An 18,479-nucleotide genomic window follows, 5' to 3' on the forward strand; every position below is an offset into this window, starting at 1 on the left:
AGTATGGAAAGAGCCCAAATGTCCACTGATGAATGAATGGATAAAAAAGATGTGGTATACACACACACACACACACACACACACACACACACGCACGCACACACACACACACACAATGGAGTATTACTCGGCAATCAAAAAGAATGAAATCTTGCCTTTTGCAACTACGTGGATGGAACTGGAGGGTATTATGCTAAGTGAAGTTAGTCAGAGAAAGACAGATATCATATGACTTCAATCATATCCAGAGTTTAAGATACAAAACATTTACCTGGCAGGGGAGATACCATGATCATGAAAGTGGTTTTCCCAGGGCGAGGTCCACCCATTGCACTCAGAATGTGCCGACCCCTGTGATTTTCCTAAATGTGGGACACTCGACTGCATAACTTGTGGGAGTGGGGGACTGTGTTTGTGCTTTCCCCTAAACAAAAAAAAAATTTTTTTTTAAAGATACAAAACAGATGAACATAAGGGAAGGGAAGCAAAAATAATATAAAAATGGGGGGGGGCAAAACATAAGAGACTCAAAAAAATAGATAACAAACTAAGGGTGCTGGAGGGGTTGTGGGTGGGGGAGATGGGCTCAATGGGCAAGGGACATTAAACAGGACACTTGCTGGAATGAGCACAGGGTGTTATATGTAGGTGATGAATCACTGGATTCCACTCCTGAAATTATTATTGCACTATATGCTAACCTACTTGGATGTAAATTAAAAAAAAAAAAAAAAAAAGAATCCCTTCTACATGACGAACCACTCCCCTCTTGGCTTTCACAATTCCTGTGTTGGGTTTATGACAATTTCATTATAATGTTACTGGGTGTGGATCTCTTTGAGTTTATCCCATTTGGAGATTTGTTGAGTTTTTTGGTGTTCAGATTCCTGTCTTTCTAAAGTCTGGGGAATATTCAGCCATTTAAAAATTTTTTTTAAGTTTATTGATTTATTTTTCAGAGAGACAGAGACAGTGTGAGCGGGAGAGGGGCAGAGAGAGGGGGGAGAGAGAGAATCCGAAGCAGGCTGTGCACTGTCAGCCCAGAGCCCAACGTGGTGCTCGAACCCACAAAATCATGAGATCGTGACCTGAGCCAAAACTGAGAGTTTGACATTTAACTGACTGAGCCACCCAGGTGCCCCAATATTCAGCCTTTTTTCTTAGGATATTCTTTCTGCCTCCTCTCTCACTCTCTCTACTCTCCTTCTAGGATTCCCATTATGTTAGTATCTTTCATGTTGTCCCACAGATACACAAGGCTCTGTTCATTTTTCTTTGTTCCTTTTACTTTCTTCTCCTTAGACAGCTTAATTTCAATGGACCTATCTCTAAGTTCACGGATCATTTCTTGTGTCTTCTCAAATCTGCTGTTGAAGCTCTCTGATGAAGTTTTCATTCTATTATTTATTGTGGGTAGTCACTGAAGTCTCTGTTTTATTAGCTTAATGGTCAGATAGCTATTTGATAGGGACTTCTTTAAATGCCTGGAGACAAAGACAAAAATATACTCTCTTATCCTTTATAAATTTGCTTGGAGTAGGGCCTCTCCTTCACTGCTTAGTCATGCCTTTTACATTTCGGCCTTAGCCTTCATTTTCTTTATGTGGAGCCTAAAGATCATCCAGAGGTGAAACCCTGGGGTCTTTTCAGGTGTCTTCTAAGAACATACTTGCCCTGGGAATGTACATGGCCTTCTAGATTCTCTGGTATATGTGGGAGCTTTTCAAAGCCCTTAGTCCTCCTTGTACCTCCTCCAACAGGCTTCTTCTAGACATTCTGGTCTGTCTACCGCTTCCAATGTCTGTTATCCCAATCCCCTGGCACCAGTGGCTAGTATATGCTTTTAGTTGTTTTTGGCAAGTGCTGCTTGGAAGACTACTCCAGCCTTGAGAAAATTCCAAGGCTGCCAAAAGAAAGGCAAATAAACCCCTGTGTCAAACCCTCAGAGAGCTGCAGTTGGGTCAAAACGCACAACCACAATTCTCTGAGAATGGATCCATATGGCCCCCTTCATAGGAAAAACACCCATCCCCCTCTGTCAGTAGAAGCCAAGTTGACATCAACCAGAAAATGTTTCATTCCCAAAGTTTCCATTGTCTGAAGGATCCTAATGGAGAACAGCCAAGACCCGTTGGTTAAGAATATGGTCTATGGGTCTGAGGTTGTCTCTAGTGAGCAAACTCATGTTATAAAGAAAAAATGGGGGTGGAGTTTTTTAGGATGCCAGCTTTTTTTTTTTTTAATTTTTAATGTTTATTTTTGAAAGACAGAGAGACAGAGAGACATAGCATGAGCAGGGGAGGGGCAGAGAGAAAGGGAGACAGAGATTCCAAAGCAGGCTCCAGGCTCTAAGCTGTCAGCACAGAGCCCAACGCAGGGTTCGAACTCATGAACCGAGAGATCATGACCGGAGCCAAAGTGGGACGTGTAACTGACTGAGCCACCCAGGTGCCCCCCAGCTTTCATCCAAGTGAGGAATATAATCCACATTTCTAAGTTGGTCAAATCCATCACATTAATATCTAGGGAATATGGATTTTAATTGTACTCATTGAAATCTAGAGAAAAATCAAAATAGACATACTAACTTCTTCCTTATCCCCTCATAGTTAACTCATATCTCCCATTTAAAATTAACATTGATATGTCCTATAACCATACAAATACTTGTTCATTGAAGTAATATCTCAAAAGTAAAATAAACGGGAAACCACAGAAATGTTCAATGACAGGGAATTTGCTGAATAAACAAAGCCTCATTCACACAGTATAAGACTCAGTACAGCAGCTTCAAGCCATTACAAAAGGAGGAGAAAGGAAGGGGGAGAAGAGAAAGAAGAAGAAAAAGATGAAGGAGGGGGGGGAGGAGGAGGAGGAGGAGAAGGAGGGGGAGGAGGAGGAGTTGTTAATATATTCCAGTACAGTCTCTCAATTTTGCAACTACTTTTCTAAAGAAGCAGAAAATAATGTGTTTGGGAGTGTCCTTACATAAAAAGAAAACATTTCAAAAACAAATAAAATTAAAACCTAATATATTGGGAAAGAGAGGGGACATACTGAACATAGTGAAGGGGCACATTTGAGAGACAAACCTTTTGGAATCAACATTGTTTTACAATTTTTTGCCTTGGGTAAACGTAGCAAACAAAATTAACCTACAATAAAAAGAGTTAACCTACAATAAAAGTAAAAATGGGTCATAATAACATGAAGCAGAATTTTAAACTGACAACACGTTGCAATAAGTACTTTTCCTCTACCCACAGAAAAATTATGTCCTTTTATTGTATAAAAGAGAAATTCGATTACACATCTGTGGGAGAATATAGCTCTCAGACAGCAAAAGATGCAGATTCAGGCTTCTGCTCCAGGATGGAGGAGAACATTTCTACAACAAAAAAGCTTGGTGAACATCAAATTTGTGACTCTATATTTTCAAACCCATCAGAGAGCTACCAATGCAGAGCAAATAACTGGCCTAAAATTTAAAAAGAGACTTTGCCTCAACAGAGCAGATGTGGACACGTGCTCCCCTTGTGTAGATGCACTAACCAAACACCCTGGTTCGACCAGACTGTCTTGATCTCAGCATGGAAAGTCCCATGTACTGGAAATGCCTTTCCTGGGACAGAAGTCCCAGTATTCCGTGACAGGTGCAGAAGTTTGCAGCACACCCATACACTAGCCAAAAAGGTAGGAGCTGAAAGCAAAACCGTTTTTTTGTTTTTTTTTTTTTTTTAATTTTTTTTTTTCAACGTTTATTTATTTTTGGGACAGAGAGAGACAGAGCATGAACGGGGGAGGGGCAGAGAGAGAGGGAGACACAGAATCGGAAACAGGCTCCAGGCTCTGAGCCATCAGCCCAGAGCCCGACGCGGGGCTCGAACTCCCGGACCGCGAGATCGTGACCTGGCTGAAGTCGGACGCTCAACCGACTGCGCCACCCAGGCGCCCCAGCAAAACCGTTTTTAATGCCAGGTATGGTAGAGATTATTGGCTCTCTGTAGTTGCTGTGGCTGGCCTGGTTCACACCTGAGTGATTCTGCGATGAGGCGTCCTGTGTAAATTATACCTTAACCTAATGTATTTTGCCACAGAAAGTGAAGCAGTTTCCTTATCCACGTTGGTCCCGCCTCATATCATTCTTCTGTCTCAGTTCTTTCCTCTTGTCGCATGTCTATCCCTGTATTTGTTTTCTGTCACTGCTCTAAAAGAGAAATGACCACAAATTCTGTGGTTGAAAACACAGGATTTATTATCTTGCGGTCTCTGAGCACTTGAACTCCTGATCAGAAGTTCGAGGGCTCTGCTGGACATTCTGAATAAAAATTCACAGGGACAAACTCAAGGTATTGGCAGGGGCTACAGTTTTCATCTGGGGCCCTGGGCCATCTTCCGCAATCACTGTTTTGTTTTTATTTTCAGAATTCGTGTCCTGCTCACAGTTTCCATGCGTCCTCCTTGACTTTGAAGCCACAACAGTGGGTCGAGGGCTTCTCTCATGCCTTGAATCTCTCTTACTTCCTTTTTGATCAACCAGCCAAAGAAACTACTCTGCTTTTGAGGGCTCCTGAGATTAGAATAAATCCACCCAGATAATCCAGGCAAATCTTATTTGAAGATCAACTGATTAGTAATTTACTGACATATACAAAATCTCATTTGCCACATAACACAGCATTCATGGGAGTCACACCTGGGGCAAAATATCATGGGTTTCAAAATTCAATCTACATGTTCCCTTTGATGTATACATTTGTTTATATCAAAACATATAGATATATCTACAGCTTCTTTAGCAGATTTATATATATATTTTAAATTTTTTATCAATGTTTTTAATGCTTATTTTCTTAACATTTATTTTTGAAAGAGAGAGACAGAGTGTGAGAGGGGGAGAAGCAGAGAGAGAGGGAGACGCAGAATCCGAAGCAGGCTCCAGGCTCCGAGCTGTCAGCACAGAGCCCGACGCGGGGCTCGAGCTCACGAACCTGTAGAGCAGCTTGGGTCCTTGCACCCAGGAGAGATTGCTCACGGTCAGCTGTGTGGTTTGCCACAAGGCTAAGACAAATGCCCCACGGGATATGCTGGCAACCGCTGATCTCTGTCCTACACCTTCTGAGGACACTGGAGCCCAGGGTGGCCTGTGGGTGCCTTATGAGTGCTACCAATTCAGACCTAGTAGGCAGCGTGTATGATGCTTAGAGGTGTGCCAAGGTGCTGAGTGCCTGACTATAAAAATGGTCATCCATGATGCCCACATGATGAGGGGGTACCATAGTCAGGTGGTGAATGCATGAGCTCTGCAATCAGACAAGACTGGGTTCAAATCCTGGCTGCACTGCCACATGGGGGAGCTGAGCAAGGTTCTAAGGGTTAAATGCTGTTTGTAATTTGTAAAATTTGTAAAAAGAGGTGAAGAGAACCCGCCTGCATGGAAGGGATGTTGTGGGGTACGGCATCTGGGCACATTAGGGCACCCCATCCGCCCCCACTTCAGGACATTTTGCAACCCAGCCTGTGATGCTTGGGACTCGCGCTTTTCCAGGACCACCACAAAGGAGGTCTGTCTTGCTCCAGGAGTTGCACCAGTCTCCTTAGGAAAGAGCCAACCTCATACCCTCCCTCCGTCAGGTTCTGTCTTACACTGACCTAGAGCGAGCCAGGCCCCCACCGCAGCAAGACACAGCTTGCCCCAGTGCTGGGCTCTGAGCAGGCTCTGCTTCCTCTGACCCCGGGACAAATGGCCAGTGGACCCAGAGGCAGGGATGGCCACAGCTTCGGCCCTGGGCCAGGTGCCGAGGGGGCTGTAGACCCCAAGCCCCGGCGGTCCCCGGGCCGCTGGCAAGGAGCATCTGCAGTCCTGAGCTGTGCCCGCAGAGTGCAGGGGCACATCTGGTCCCCAACACCTGCAACCAGGTGCGGCTATCCCAAAGGGACTGCAGAAGGGACACCGGCCCTGCCTTTTTGCTCTCCGGTACCCTTTCTTCCACTCATCCTGGCCAGTCCTTTCTCTGTCACACATTCCAGGGAGGAGTCACCAGCATCAGGCTGAACAGTGCATGGTTTGCCTCGGGAGAGGCAGTAGTTGGGAGGCACGTCAAATTACGTATATTCGTTCACGGGAGCAGACGTGAACACGCTGCTCTAGGTGGGCAATTTGTTAAAGCAAGCTTCTGCCCTTCCCCAACCCAGCTCCTGTCCCCTGACCAGCTGGCACCCACCCACTCGTCCAGTCCCGGTGTTCCTGCCTGACTTCTACCGATACCTCAGTTTTCACTGGCCAGTCCATCACAGATTCCCTGTCACTTCCACTGAAGCAGTCAGTGCATCCGCAAACATGACCTCCAGCCTCTTTTGGAATTGGCCATAACCAACATGGGCTCGGCTCCCCATTTCCAGGCATTCACCTCCTGATTCCCCCCGGGATCCGCTGTGAGTTATCTCCTCCTGACGCAGGAGAATTCAGTGTGCAACACGTCCAGTCTCTACTAGTCCACTGCATTTACGACCAGGAGCCCTACCCCCAATTCTGAGCCTTTCCTTGAGCCTAGGAGCCACCCCTCAGTCACATTCGGAGGCCCTGATGGGCAGTAGCAGAGTGGCACTCTCCCCACTGAGTGTCTGTCTTTACCAGTCGATCCGTAACTGGTTTCGCAGTTACCAGCTTTCCAGCGCTCAGGACCTCAGCCACCTGGGCTTCCAAGCAAGCCTGCCTTTGCCTCTGATGAAACTGATATGGCCACAAAGCCCCTCCCAGGGTCCATGTGACATGCCCCGCCCCCCCTCCCCCATCCCGCCAACAGATTTGCTAGCTCTCACCCTATGGGCAATCTGGCAGTCCCAACACAAGCTCCAGACTTAACCTCTACTGACGCACAGGCACCCAGTGGGAGCACAGCTCAGTCAGCTTCTGCACGCCTGACATGCCCACGTTCCCCCTTTGGCATCGGTCAGCCGGGCTTTGGTGGCACCTCCGGGGTTGTCTCCATTTGCACAGCTGCTGCTCCCTGTGACCTGGAGCCATCATCAGGGTGCCCAGCACTAGGCACGGCTCAGCTTTGGCTAACATCACTCCAGGCCCCTTTCTTTGCAAGGGACCCGCAGCTCCTTTGGGTAAGGACGCTCTGGGGTCAACGTGTCCGCCCCCCGCCCCAGCTCCATGTCTGAAGCACTCAGCTTTAGGAAAGGCCTTAGGACCACACCGGGCACCTCAAGTCTTGTTGGGGAGGCCGAGGCCTGAACATCAGAGTCCTGCCAGCCGGTAGCACCTCTGTTTCATCTGCAGAGAATAAGTCTCCCCTGGGAGACACGTTCCTTCTTGCCCCACCTCAGACCACCTGGAACCCCCAGGCACCCACATCTGTTCCTACTGGAGGAGACGCCATCATTGACAACACATGTGCCTGACGACACTTCTGTTCCTTCCTGTGTTCCAGGCACCCGACCACCATCTGGTGCAAACGCATCACTGCAGTAAGAGGGCAGCGCCGCACCTGCGTGTGGAGGTTCTCCTAGTCCCACCTGGAATCAGAGCACTTGGGTTCCACCTGTCCAGAGCACAGGGACACTTCCAGTGAGAGGGCCCGGGACAATAACTGGTGGAGAATCAGTCATCCTTCCTGCGGCCGGCCAGCACCCTTGGGCCCCATATGACCACAGCAAACCAGTCACTATTGGAGAAGCCTGCACCACTGAGAAGAAACACATGTCTGGAGATACTTCTGTCCCTGCCTTCTGTCACTCCTCAGGACCGGCTGGCCAGGGCACCACATGTGTGGCTGGAGGAACTGTTGTCCATGAATACAGTCAGGGCGCCTGGGCTCCACAGGTCCACAGGACGGGGAGTGTAGTAGTGGGACAGGACAACCGTAGGGTTTGGGGACACTTCTGTTTCCAACATCGCTCAGAGCAGCTGGCTCATGGCCAGAGCACATCTGTTGCAGTCAGATGGGACAACATCATTTTTAGGAAGACATTTGCAGTCTTGCCCTCAGTCAGAACACCTGGGCCTTCCCAGCCAGGATCCCCTCCCCCTTGACTTCGTAGAAGCCACCACCACGGAGAAAACACCTGTGCTTCGGACACTTTTTTACGAACTTTTGAGCAGGTCATACGTGTCTCTTCAGTGGGTCCGGCCAGGAGCAGCCTTGCTTTGGGGTATCCTTGTCACCTGCCCAGGGATTCCTTGGGGACACAAGCGTGGGGGCAGCAACCCAATCATTGTCTTCTTGGGCAAGAATAGGATCTCGGCAACCAGGAAGCAAAAATCCTCCTCTCCAAATGGCGGGCAACCACCGTCCCCGCCTAATGGATTTTCTGTGCTGGGAACAGTCTCAGGCCCAACTAGTTATATCAAACAATCTTAACCTGTGTTTCATTTCCCTAGAGCAAGCGGGAGCCCCACCAGCTCAGTGTTTGTGTAGGTATCAAAGATTGTGGATTTCGCTGAGACTGGCCAGAGGTCAACACACTGCCTCGAAAGGTCCACTGTGGAGAGAAGGGAGAGATCTATGAATATCAAGCGTGCAACACTCTGGTTTTGACTGTTGGCTTGGAAGAATCCAGCTCTAGGCCAGTTTTCCTCTAGTCTCAAAACTGGCAGGACACCCACTGCTGCCTACAGCTGTCCCTCTCCTCTTACCTATTGGCTTCAACGGGTCCTTACCTTCTTTCCCAGATATAATATCCTTACACATACGTCGTTCTTGTCCATTTGTCCTCCGCTTACGTATTTGGCGGCTTTAACTCAACGAGAGAGGAAGAATTGACCTGTAGAGGTGGCGATGGGTTGAGGTAGCGATGGGGTGAGTCTGCAAAGCTCCGGGGCCCAGGAAACAGGGGGTGGAGGTGCCCCACTACTGACAGCATGAGCTGCCCTCCAAAGTCTGTGTGGTGAGTGTGAGGGACAGCAGCCCAGGAGAAAGCCAGGTGCAGATGGGGGAGATAGGGCGCGACTCTCTCTCTCCTCTTCCTCCTGTGCTTCTCCGAATACCTGCCCCCACTGGAGGCCACGTCACCCTCACCAAACAAACCACACTGTTCAACTTTAGTCATTTAGAAATAGTCTTGGAAGCATTTAGAATCTTGGACTCACTTAGACATGAGTCTTCCTTAAATTTTGACTCTGCCAATAATCCCCACGCGTTCACACTTTGCACAGTGAGCACGGGCTTGGTGGGAAACAGGAAGACTCATGCCTGCTTTATAATTTTGTAAAATTTAAGTCGGGGGTCAACATACAGACATTGCGCTCATGCTACTTTAAAAAATCAGAAATGGTTGTCTTTTCAGGTTAAACAACTGCATAAGTTCTATTTGGAAAACTGACAAGTCTTCCCCTCCTCTGACCCACGGAAATATCAAACTGCAAGATATACAAAATCACTCAAGCTTGGCTCACCTTAGAGTCATGCTGTGTGGCCACTAGACTTTACTGCTGAAAACAGAATCTTTTCTAACACATTTCCAACCCACGGAAACCACCTTAAGATGGGGGAAAGAAAAAAACGCCCACATGTCCCTCAGTCTCATACGTATATGTTATTAAACATTTGTTTGGTGGTGACTCTGTCCTACACATCGCAGTTGACCCTAGTGATACAGAGTTTACAGGTGTCCCTTGCTGCACAGGAATGTACAATATGGTGAGAGTCGGATGAATCAACAGAATATCACACGGGAGGGGCAGTGGTGGGGGTTTCGGAGCAGGTAGGAAGGACGTAAAACGAAGTCTGGGACGGATGGGACATCAGTTACACCTCAAGAAGAAGAAGGAAGTGGCCAGGTAGACACGGATTACTATCAGGTCGGGGAAATGCCACATGAAAAGTCAGGGAAGGAAGAGCAATCATGACCCAGTGGACACCAGGTAGAATGTTCTCTGTGACTACAATATAATTAAAGTAGAATCAATGATAATATGAGTAAGAATTCTCAAATATTCAGAAAGAATACAAAACACACTTTTTCATCACGAATATGTCAAAGAAAAATAAGGAAAATTGGAAAAAAATTTTCATTTTTTTTAATGTTTATTCATTTTTGAGAGAGAGAGAGAAAGAGACAGAGACAGAGTGTGAGCTGGGGAGGGGCAGAGAGAGAAGGAGACACAGAATATGAAGCAGGCTCCAGGCTCTGAGATGTCAGCACAGAGCCCAGCATGGGGCTGGGACTCAGGACCGTGAGATCATGACCTGAGCCGAAGTCAGACACTTAACCCACTGAGCCACCCAGGTGCCCCAGGAAATATTTTAAACTGAATGATAATTAAAGGAGACCAAATAAAACTGTGTGAAATAAATAAAACAGCTAAGCAGAATGCTTCAGAGAATTTTGCAGCTTTAAGTGTCTATATTAAGAAACAAGAATAATCAAAAACAATGGTTCAAGATTCCGTCCTAAGAGCAGCTAGCGTATATTAAATCCAAACGAAGTGGAAATGAAGAAATAATAAAACTAAGAGTAGAAATAGAGATTACACAGCCCTCAAAACTAAGCTAAAGGAGGAATTTTTAAAAGGTTGATGAAAATTTATAAACACCTACTTAGACTGCAAAAGAAATCAGAAAATTCAAATTAGCAATACTACCAATATAAAAGGGGGTCTGACTGGCCATCTGCAAGACAGGAAAATGATAACAAGAGATCATAAACACCTTTCAAGGAAGAAATTTCCACCTCCAAGGGTTTTCTTTCCCCCCGGATGAACTCTATACAACCTAAAATGACATTATTTTACCAATGTGACACAAATCCTTTCAGAAAGGAGAGAAGGAAAGTTTGCTAAGTCATTCTAGGTCCAAATCGCAAAAGAGAAGAAAATTACAGGGGCACCTGAGTGGCTCAGTCCGTTAAGCATCAGACAGTTGATGTGGGCCCAGGTCATGATGCCACAGTCGTGGGATCCAGCCCCGCATCAAATTCTGTGCCAAGAGTGCACAGCCTGCTTGGGATTCTCTCTCTGCCCCTCCCCACTTGCACTCTCTCTCTCTCTCTCTCTCTCTCTCTCTCAGATTAAATCTATAAACTCAAAAAAAAAAAAAAAAAAAAGGAAAAGTGCCTTTAGGCATAGAACACGATTGCCCATGTAGAAAATCCAAAGGCACGTACAAAGAAACTATCAAGAAGCACGCAATGAATTGAGCAATGAATTGAGTTTCCAGTATAAAGGCCAATACACAACAGGCAATTGTTTTGTCTGTGTACCAGCCAAGACCACCACGTGTATACGGCCCATTGCACAATATATGTGTATATGCACACATCACACTTGTCACTGGGAAATATTGGTAAGTTGTCATTTTCAGTCAGGACCCTGACAGCCGGTCTACGGAATTACTGTAAGTGATGTGGGTGCCCTTGGGTAAGGCTTGAGACCCTGCACCCACCTGCCATGTATCGCCTGTCCTTGTACCCGCGGGGCCATTCACAGACAGCTGTGTGGTCGGCGGTGCGTCTTCATTGGAAAGAAAAGCCTGACGGTGCCGTGCTGACAGCTGTTGCTCTCTGCAAAGATAAAAGTAAGAAAGAGAAATACCAGGTGTGCAGATTGAAAGGGAAGTAAAACTAGCTCTATTCATAAAATCATGATTCACAGGAAACATTATATATTGTAGAAAATCTTAAGGAACCTACAGAGAAACTACCAGAAGTGAGGTGATTTTCGGAAGGTCCCAGTCCACAAGATCATATAGAGTATTTCCTAAAAACCACCAATGGACTATTGAAAAATGAAATTCACAAACCCCATCGAGTACTTACAAACAAATTGGCAAAAGCCGTGGAAGACCTACAGTCCCAAAACCATAGAGCAGTGGCTTCAAACTTTCTCGAAAAAAGCCCGATAATACATATATATTATAGCTTTGTGGATGACAGATCTGTCACATATTTCTCTCTCTCTCTCTCTCTCTCTCTCTCTCTCTGTGTGTGTGTGTGTGCGCGCGCGCGCGTGCAGGTGTGTTACAACTAAAGTTGCCAGCACGGTTCTTAGCTCTGGGGTCTTACAAACACAGGCCATGTGTGGAATCTAGCCCACAGGCCTCACTGTTATCCTAGTACCAAATATTGCCGAGAGAAAATTCCAAAGCCCTGAATAGATGGAGATACAGAGCATCTTTGCCGCCTGGATAAGTTAGCGTTAGTAAACTGCCGAGTCGGACTAGGATTCCGAAGCCTGGTCTATGGACTGATTCTAAGAAATGTCGGTGCCTTCCGGGCAGGAGTTCCCGGGGCAGGGGACCCTGGGCCCCTCCCCCTCCCTCGTGTACACCCCTGTCCCTGCACCTGGGAGAAGACGCCTCACTGACAGCCACGGGGTTTGCTGCGCGACTCAGTTCCGGGAGCAATCTGCCACGGAGATGTTCTGACCACGCGTGGCCCCGCCCTCATCTTCTGAGAGACGGAGGCCCGGTGTGCCCAAGGCACACTTGCAGGTGCCCCCGAGTTGGCCCCCCGGGGCGCTCATCCATCACTCGTGTGCCCCGGCGCCGAGCGCCTTAAGGACCATCGAAACAGAACACAACGAAGTAATTCGTGACGTGCGCAGGACGAGGACTCGCCAGGATCTGATGGTTCCAGGTGTGCCAGGCAGCCCGGGTCAAGCCCTGGCAGGGCCGCCACCACCTGGGCGAGCCGAGGCAAGTTCTGGGCCTTGAAGACCGTGTGCCCACATGCGTAGAGCTAAGTGAAGAGGCCCTGCCGTCCGGGACCGGCTGACGTGGGGGCGGCGGGCGGGCAGGTCGGGGCACCTGGGTGCCACCTCAGGATCCCGGCGGCCCAGCTGCGGGTGCCGCGGGCTCAGCTTCCCCGGGCGGCCGCGCCGCCGCCGGCTCCGGGATGCCGGGCCACCCCGTGAAGCATCTGGAGGTGGCTGTCCCGGGCCCTGGGCCACCCGCACGCGGCGGCGGGGCGCCGGCCTAACTGCTGTCCTCTGCGGCGGCGCTTGGAGAGACGCGCCCGGGGGCTCTGGCGCCCGGGGCCGCTCTGTCCCGTGTCGCTCAGCACCTGGACGCTGGCCCCGCTGCCGCCTGCCCGGCGACCTGGGGCTCTCCCTCCCGGGGCCAGCTCCCCCACGTCCCCCGCCTCCGGCCGAACCTGGCTAGCCCCGCCGCTGAGCCCGGTCCCCCATCGGAGGGTCCCGGCTGCCGGGACTCGCGTGCGACAGGCGCCGCCCTCGGGGACCCAAGGGAAAGGGCGGAGGACCCAGGGCGCTGAGGCGGCGGTTGGGCGCCCAGGCCGCGGTCGTGGCCGGTCCCACCGAGCGAGGCGACGCCTGGTCCCTCCAACTGCAGCCCGGTGCGCGCGGCCAGAGGCTAGCGAGTCCCGCCGGGCCAGACCGTTGGCCTCGCCCTTTGCCCTCGTCCACTTTTCTGGAGCCCGTGCGTGGCCCGCTGCGCGCCCGTTCTCTGTCACCCGGCCCGGTGGCCCTCGCGAGCCTGGGGCGAAGGGCGCGCTGGCCGCCGAGGGGTCGCAAGCTAGGACACCCCGCTGACTTTTCTACAGAGTCCACGGATTCGCCCGCAAGCGGACGGCTCTTCGTGGCACCTCGTGCAGGCAGCTCCCCCGCCCGCCGGTGCCCCCCAGTGTCCCCATGGATCCTGGGTCACCCCTGCCCCGCCCCTCACCTCGGATGCTTGCAGCCTCCTGGGCCTGCACCCCTCGCTGTTGGGTCGCCCCCCAGAGGCCGTATCTGACGCCGTGGCCCCGTGGCTCCCCTGGGGTCCCTGCTCAGTGAGCAGGCGGGACTCCCAGAGAGAAGCCACTGTGTCTGCTGGCACCTCCAGTGTGTTCGCCGCTCAGGAAGGATAAAGATCCTTCCCCAAGGGCGCAAATACTCTCCTCGGCCAGCCCTCCTGCCCCACCGGGGGAGAGGAACTTCTATGAAGCTCTGCTGTCCCAGTCACTCTCCCAGACCCTCGTCCAAAGGAGGCTGACCTGAGAGACACCTGGAAGGGCGAGGACGTGGATGAAAAGTGGCAGTGGCAGTGGCAGGATGATGACAGAGGGGCCACACCAGAGCTGGAGCGCATCCCATCCACGTCTAAGTCCTTGGAGACCACATCTTTCCCTGGATTCCAAGGGAAACCTCCATTTCTAAGAATACTCTGTGGTAAGGGTAGATGAATTCCAGACCATGGGTCAGGTATATGTGTCATCTCCGGACCCTCCAAAACCTCATCACATGTCCGGAGATGACAGCCAAGGAAGAATTCTAGAAGACACCTTTGGTGCAAAAAGGTGATTGTATTAAAGCACAGGACCAGCCCGTGTTGGCAGGAAGGGCTGCAGTGGGATTGTGTAGAAAGGCTGGTTATATACCATGGACTTGAGGGAGGTAAAGTCAAAAGGGAAGTTTCCAAGGACTTTCATATGCTAAAGACTCAGAGATCACTGCAGGCCTGCTGTTGCCAAGCTAAGGTTGTTTTTCCTCAAGCAAAGCATTAACATCAAGTAGGTAGGGAGTCCCTGGAGAAATGTTTTCCTCTGCCAGCCTCAAGTATTTGTCAATGGGCCCCAGGTTACAAGGAAATTCAACACTGTCTGCCATTCCCTTCTTGCCTTTGTTCCCTACATCACTCTGGAGGGGAGGGTGAGGTTGGGGCTCCAGGAAACTGAGTCTATAGGGCTCTGGAGATCAGGCTGGCCGTTGATAAGATCGCCTTTTTCTTGTAATTTACTAAGATATGTGTAAACTAATGAAGACCCCCCCCCCCATCTGCAGGACCTTGATCTCTATCAGTTAAGCATTTGTTTTCTTTCCTTTCGTTTGGTCTTGGGCAGCCAGGAGTGACTAAGGGATATCACACAGATCCCACCTGTGGGGGAGGGGTGTGCGAGCTTGTATGTTGCCCTCATCCTGCCTTATGCTCCCCCATCTCATATATATATATATATATATATATATATATATATATATATATTCCTTTTTAAACACATTACAAGAATAAGAGATTCACATTCTTTTTAAAAGTTTACCTTTCATTTTATATGTATGTTTAATGTCTTTAAATGCTCTTAAAAACATTTTCAATAGTCCACTATTCTCATTTCACTTTTAAGTGGCTTTCTTTTTTTGCTGAGTTAGATTACATTCTCGGGCTTTATTTAGGAAGTGGCCATCATTGTCATGAAGATGCTTTCCTTGCTGGTGGTAATGATGTGAAATGTTCAGGTCCGAAGCAAATGGTCAACAAAGAATTCTTGCAGGGTTTTCGGTGCAAAAAGGGAGGTTTTAGGAAAGCACAGGGACAGGACCGTTGGGCAGAAAGAGCTGCACTGGGTTGTGTGAACCGGCCCATTATATACTTTCAAGTCGCGAGGGGGCTAGGGATAGCAGAAGTGGAACGAATTTGGAAGGAAAGTTTCCAGGTCCTCCAGGTGCTGACTGGGGTTAGGAAAAGGTCATTTATTACTTTCTAGAAACACCTCAGTCATGGGATACTTCAGATGTATGTCAGTGGACCATATGCTTGGAGGATGATTGCTAACATACATCTGGGGGAGGGTGGGTAGAGATAAAGGAAGTTTCCAAGGGAATTTTTATTATGTTAAAAGAGACTTACTAGATCCAGGAGGTTGGACTAATGTTAAGCTAAGATTGCTTTTTGCCCTTAGCAAACTACTAACATCCAGGCAGCTGAGTTCCTAGAAGGTCACTGTCTGTCGTCTCAAGGCCTTGTCAATGGGCTCTAAATTGTAAGACTGTTCAATTGTTTTTCTTCTGCCTTTGTTTTCCACATCAGTAAATGTGGCCTGGAAGCTGGAAACAGGAGGAGGAAGAGGTGCTTCGTGAGCGTCCCCTGGGCCCTGGGCAGGGCTTCCCAATCCCCTCAGAGGAGCAACCACAGCCCCCTGACAGACCCCCTTCTCTCCTGTTCCTCAGAGTTAGTTTGCCTTTGGCACAACGGAACGATGGCCAAGGTACACAGAACATTAGACCTGCTTTCTTCAAACTTAAAACATGGTGAAGGCAGATCATTCCAGGTAGAGTCCACATTAAAAAATTTTTTTTTGTTTATTTGTTTTTGAGACAGAGAGACAGAGCATGAACAGGGGCGGGTCAGAGAGAGGGAGACACAGAATCTGAAGCAGGCTCCAGGCTCCAAGCTGTCAGCACAGAGCCCCACACGGGGCTCAATCACACAGATCGTGAGATCATGATCTGAGCCTGTCAGATGCTTAACCGACTGAACCACCCAGGCGCTCCGGTAGAGTCTACATTGTAAACAATAGATGGCTTTCAACGGGAGATGGTCACACTTTACAAAAGCAACCAATGTCTTGGCTAAAGCCCAACATGAGAAATGAGAAGGGATAGAGCCACAACCCTGTTCCTTTGCAGCTGAGTTGCGAGGTCAGAGGTGGGCATGAGGCCTCTGGGGGTAGACAGGGCTTGAAAGGTCTGAGAGGCCAGCTCTGGGAACCCCCTCCACTCTGAAGATGTGGCTGCAGGACAGAGGGAGGAAGGGGACGGGAAGGCCTGAGAGCAGGATTTCCTTCTGCTGCCACAGGGTCTGAAGCTCCACTAGCCCCACAGGGACACTGCAAGTTTGCATTAGGGACTGTAATAGGTCAACTTATGAGATATCAGAAAGTTTGTTGTATATAAGTTCGGCTTAAACTCACCTTTCATGAATAATTGAGATAAAAGCTTATGTGGTTCCCTATTAGGGTTATCGGAAATTACTAAGAGCCCTATCTCCCCTATTTCCCTTCTGTAACTTCGCCTGCTTGCTAAATAGATAACTTAGGTTGCAAAACGTTCCCCCACCCCTTCTACCAAGATCTGGCCTAGGCACGACCAACATGTAAAAAGTCACGAACTCACTGCCCCACCGTATCTTAGGTGTCTAACTATGACCTCTGTAATTTTAGAAGGACCCCCGAGTATGAGATCCTGAACCAGTGTTTGTTTTGGGCTTTCATAGAAGTGCTGTTCCTGTTCCCTAAATATTAGTTCTGCTTAAAACCACATTTGCTGAGTTACTGAGAAATAAAACTTCCTCTTAACTGCTTGTTTGAGCTTCTGTAAACCTGCTCGGCGTAATCACCCTTCCCCATTTTCAGGCACGGCATCCTGTTCGAACTAGATAGAAGACTAATATTGTAAACCACATGATTCAGCATTCAACTAGCTAGAGTCATCAAGTTATATTTTAAAATTCTTCAGGACTGTGTGATTGGTGCCCGCCCTTTCAAACTGCCACCCTTCGCAACCCGATTGGTCGATACAGGCTTTATAAGACATTCCCAAAGCTTGTTCGCGGCCAGATTTTCAGGACCTGTTGTATTTCCCTGTCTGGCCTGGCCATAATAAACTTGTTTTGATCCTGTTTTTGCTGTCCGGAGTTCATAAGTGATCGCGACCTACAACAGGTTCCCGAATGTTCTTATGGAAAATTGGTTACTCAGAAAATTGGTGGCACAGAAAAACATACAATTTAGAATTAGAGTTTAAAAGCAAGATAAAGATAAAAAAAAATAAAAAATAATAATAAAAATATAAAAATAAAAATAAAAAATAAAAGCAAGAAAGAGCCACTAACATTAGGAAAACTGAACAACCACAGAAGAGAAATAAAGATTGCTAGTGGTGACTTCCCTCTGTGTTTTGCATGTGAAAAGGAAAAAGCAGGTCAGGGAAATGCAGGATTCCAGACTCTGGATGAAGGACAGTGAAATCCCTTCTAAATAAGAGAGGTTTCCGTGACAATTATCATCTAAAAGTACATATGTTTTCAGAAAATAGGGAACTGGCAAGTCCCCAAAAGTTACTAAATTGCTACCTTGAGTGTGGGGCAAGGCAAGCAGGGAGGGGGTGGGGGAAGCCAGGAGAGACCTGCTTTGCTCCACTGGACAGACAGCAGCGCTGTGGAATGAAGAAACCAAACGTGAGGAAAGGGGACCTTGGTGTGGCTTCGTGGTCCCCTCCCGTCTGTACCCTAAAGGGACTCTTCAACTTCACAGGTTATTTTCAGCTTCTGAAATGAGGTGATAATTTGGCTTAAAGCCGAAGACCTTTACCTACTGCTCAGAGAAAATATTCGCGCATCATATATTTGAAAAGGGTTAATATCCAAAATATATAAGGAACTCTTACAACTCAATAGCAAAACAAACAAACAAACAATCCGAATAAAAAATAGGCAGAGGATCTGAATAGATGTTTTTCCAAAGAAGACATACAGATGGCCAACAGACACATGAAAAGCTGCTCAACATCACTCAGTATCAGGGAAATGCAAATCAAAACACAATGAGATATCACCTCACATCTGTCAGAATGGCTGTTATGAAAAGGACAAGAAATAACAAATGTTGACCAGGCTCTGCAGAAAAGGGAACGCTTGGGCATTGTTGGTGGGTATTTACCTCCATCAGGTACAGCCAGTAAGGAAAACCATATGGAGATTTCTCAAAATATTGAAAACAGGACTATCATATAATTTGGCAATTCCACTTCTAGGTATCTACTG

The 18,479-nt window shown here is 48.3% G+C and overlaps 1 long non-coding RNA gene and 1 other non-coding gene across 2 annotated transcripts; one reads left to right on the forward strand and one right to left on the reverse strand.

Moving 5' to 3' along the window:
• The first annotated feature begins 263 nt into the window (after positions 1–263).
• On the forward strand, positions 264–427 carry LOC123579497. Its single transcript, XR_006702802.1, has one exon. It is a non-coding gene; the product is annotated as a U1 spliceosomal RNA (small nuclear RNA).
• Positions 428–8,033: 7,606 nt separating this feature from the next.
• Positions 8,034–13,116, reverse strand: LOC123579020. Its single transcript, XR_006702595.1, has 3 exons — positions 11,391–13,116; positions 8,669–8,772; positions 8,034–8,490 (listed from the first exon to the last, which is right to left on the reverse strand). It is a non-coding gene; the product is annotated as an uncharacterized LOC123579020 (long non-coding RNA).
• Between the last annotated feature and the right edge of the window lie 5,363 nt (positions 13,117–18,479).

This window comes from Leopardus geoffroyi, chromosome E2 (assembly GCF_018350155.1).
Source record: "Leopardus geoffroyi isolate Oge1 chromosome E2, O.geoffroyi_Oge1_pat1.0, whole genome shotgun sequence".
Taxonomy (NCBI): Eukaryota; Metazoa; Chordata; class Mammalia; order Carnivora; family Felidae; genus Leopardus; species Leopardus geoffroyi.